The sequence below is a fragment of the Myotis myotis genome, unplaced genomic scaffold, assembly GCF_014108235.1.
Source record: "Myotis myotis isolate mMyoMyo1 unplaced genomic scaffold, mMyoMyo1.p scaffold_m19_p_7, whole genome shotgun sequence".
Lineage (NCBI taxonomy): Eukaryota > Metazoa > Chordata > Mammalia > Chiroptera > Vespertilionidae > Myotis > Myotis myotis.
Window position 1 is genome coordinate 17,452,316 of NW_023416379.1, and position 3,521 is coordinate 17,455,836.

The 3,521-nt window shown below is 37.5% G+C and overlaps 1 non-coding gene across 1 annotated transcript; it reads right to left on the bottom strand.

Moving 5' to 3' along the window:
- Positions 1 to 329: 329 nt before the first annotated feature.
- LOC118660831 lies at positions 330 to 437 on the bottom strand. The gene has a single exon (XR_004969039.1). It is a non-coding gene; the product is annotated as a U6 spliceosomal RNA (small nuclear RNA).
- Between the last annotated feature and the right edge of the window lie 3,084 nt (positions 438 to 3,521).

Sequence of the window (3,521 nt, forward strand, 5' to 3'; positions counted from 1 at the left end):
ATAAGGATTAAGTTTATTTTCTTTTCATATGGACCCAGAACATTTGTTGAGAAGATCATCCTTTTTACATTAAATTGAAATAGTGTTTAATCAAAATCAGGTTAGTATTTTTGATTAGGTCTGTATCTGGACTCTCTAATTTATTTCAGTCGTGTACTTATCTATTATTGTGCTAATTTCTCACTCTCTTAAATTATTTTTAGCTTCACTAGAATCACAAAGTATGTAGCCTGTTCATACTGGTGTCTTTCACTTAGGATCACACATTTAATATTCATTCATGCTTTATGTTTATAGATAGTTTATTCCTTCTTATCACTGAACAATACTACAGTTTGTTTATCCATTCATCTATGGAAGGACATCTTGCGCAGGGGCCATGCTAATCTTCTCTGTATCGTTCCAATTTTTAGTATATGTGCTGCCGAAGCGAGCACTGGAAGGACATCTTGATTATTTCTCATTTTTAACAATTATGAGTAAAACTGCGGTAAGCATACTTGTGCAGGTTTATGTATGGACAAAGTTTTTGAATTTTTTGCGTAAATACTTAGGAGCGCATTGCTGGATTATGGTGAGACTATGATTAGCTTTATAAGAAACGGCCAAATTGTCTATCAAAGTGGCTCTATCATGTTGCATTCCAAACAATGACAAATGACAGTTCCCATTGCTAGGCATCTTGGCCAACATTTTGTATTGTCAGTGTTTTGAATTTTAGTCATTCTGGTAGGTATGCAGTGGTATCTCATTGTTGTTTGAATTTGTAATTCCCTAGGTATAAGTAATGTGCAATTTTTATATGCTTATATGCTCCCTGTATACTTTCTTGGTAAGATGTTCAAATCGCTTTGCCTATTTTTAATTTGGCTGCTTGTCTTCATACTGTTGAGCTCTTTGTTCTGGATATAAGTCAGTTATATGTGATTAGGAAATATTTTCTTCGAATCTCTGACTCATCCTTTTATTCTCTTAACACTGTCTTTCACAGAGAAGTTTTAAAATTTAAGATAGTACAACTTTTTTTTTATGGATCAAAACCTAACATTGCATTTAAAAACTCATAATCAAATCCAAGGTCACACATATTGTTCCTGTGTTTTCTTTCAGAAATTTTATAGTCTTACATTGTATTTGCCTTCATTTTTGAAGGTTACTTTCAATGGGCATGTTTTAATTCCTTTTAGGGCTTTAAATTTTTCACCCCACTTTCCATTGATTTTGTTGAAAACTTAGTGGTGAGTCTTACAGTTATTCTTTTGTAGGTGAACTCTCTAACTAATTTAAAGTTTACATTCTGGCCGAAACCGGTTTGGCTCAGTGGATAGAGCGTCGGCCTGCGGACTGAGAGGTCCCAGGTTCGATTCCGGTCAAGGGCATGTACCTGGGTTGCGGGCACATCCCCAGTAGGAGATGTGCAGGAGGCAGCTGATCGATGTTTCTCTCTCATCGATGTTTCTAACTCTCTATCTCTCTCCCTTCCTCTCTGTAAAAGATCAATAAAATATATTTAAAAAAAAAAATAAAGTTTACATTCTGTTTTTGTATTTTGATACTTTAGCTATAATGTACTTATTTCTTACATTTGCTATATTTGTACTGCTATAGGTTCCTTTCTTAGGTTGATGTATTTTATAAGTTTTAGGAAATGCTCAGCCATTTCACTTTTAAATATTGCTTCTGCCCACTCTCTCAAGCCCTTCTAACTCCAACATGTCTCACATGTTTCTTTTTTTAAAATATATTTTATTGATGTTTCACAGAGAGGAAGGGAGAGGGATAGAGAGTTAGAAACATCGATGAGAGAGAAACATGGATCGGCTGCCTCCTGCACATCCCCTACTGGGGATGTGCCCGCACCCACATACATGCCCTTGGCCGGAATCGAACCTGGGACCTCTCAGTCCGCAGGCCGACGCTCTAGCCACTGAGCCACACCGGTCAGGGCTCAGATGTTTCTTATAATATTTTATGAGATTTGATTCACGTTTCTCTTTCTACTTCACTTTGGACATTTTCTATTACCCTGTCTCCAATTCATTAACTTGTTGTGTGTGTTTTTTCCTTCTCTGTTCAGTCTGTTTTTATAAACTTTCAATGAGTTTTTAATTTCAGATATTTTTCAGTTCTATAATATTTGTTTCATTTTTAATAGATAACTTTCTGCTATAATTTTCCATTTTTATATATTTTGTGCATCCTTTCCTATATTATTCTATTATATTAGTGTCTTTGGTTGGTTTCCCTGTAAGCTGAGCCTGAGATAGAGATTCTTAAGCACATCATTTATTTAGTGAGTGCTTCAAAGTGTAAGTTGTGAGGGAGTAGGAAAAATACAGTAAGACTGGGAAAGAAAGAAAACTGGGCAAAGATTTGGGTTCTGCTGAAATCTACTTTGGATCATCTAATGACAAGACAGAATTGTCTCATTTTATAGCAATGGACTCAGCCTTTTGTTTCCATGTTTCTGCCAGTCACTGGTTTTTGGCCATCACTCAGCAAAGAATATAATCTCTTATCATTCCTTGCCATATATGGGGAAAAGTAAGCTTACTGTTCTTTGTATGGAAAATAATACAATAATTAATAATAATACAAGAATAAACTGCTTCATGTACTTACAACTGTAAACCCACTTTTGCCACACACTATATGCATAATACATTTTATATATATATATTCCTCACCCAAGGATATTTTTCCACTGATTTTAGAGAGAGTGGAAGAGAGAGGGAAAGACGGCAAGAAATATAGATGTGTGAGAAACACATCAATTGGTTATCTCCTGCACATGCCCCAACCAGGGCCCAGGCCGGGAATGAGCCTGCAACCAAGGTACGTGCCTTTGACCAGAATAGAACCAGGACTTCTGTGAGGATCAAATGAGATGAGGCACATGAAAATGCTTCATAGACATTTGGTTAAACTGTAAAATGTTTGCACCTGGCTATAAAGCAAGTCGTGTTCCTGGGCTGAAGAAACTCCAAGGAGGCTAGTCACTAGGAAGAGGAAGCTGGGCGTTGATACGTGATGTCATTACCCAGCACCCACAGCGACTGTTTCTGGGCTGGGCTGTGGGCTGCATTTTGTGCCATGGGGTTTTGGCAGTGTTGGCTTCAATTTGGTGGGGTGTTGCTTTGGGGTGGTGGCGGGGCCTGTGTCCCACTTGGGGGAAGCCGAGTGTTGGTTTGTCAGCGCCAGGTCTGTGGTGCCGTTTATTTTTAAATGGCCAGTGTGCATCATGGCAGCTCCTGCATTGAGTGTCTGTCCCCTAGTGGTCAGTGCGTGTCATAGCTACCAGTTTGATGGACACTTAGCCTTTTATATATACAGATTTTCTGCTTAACTAGTATGTTGTGAGGTTTGAAACTGTATCAAAGAGTGCATTAAACTAGGGTTCTGTATACATAGATGAGAACCCAGCAAAAGAGAAAATATTTCTTTTGAGGAATTAATTAGATGTTATGAAGTCCATGCCAGAAAGTGTTTCTATGATTCTTACATAGAAGAATGATAATCAA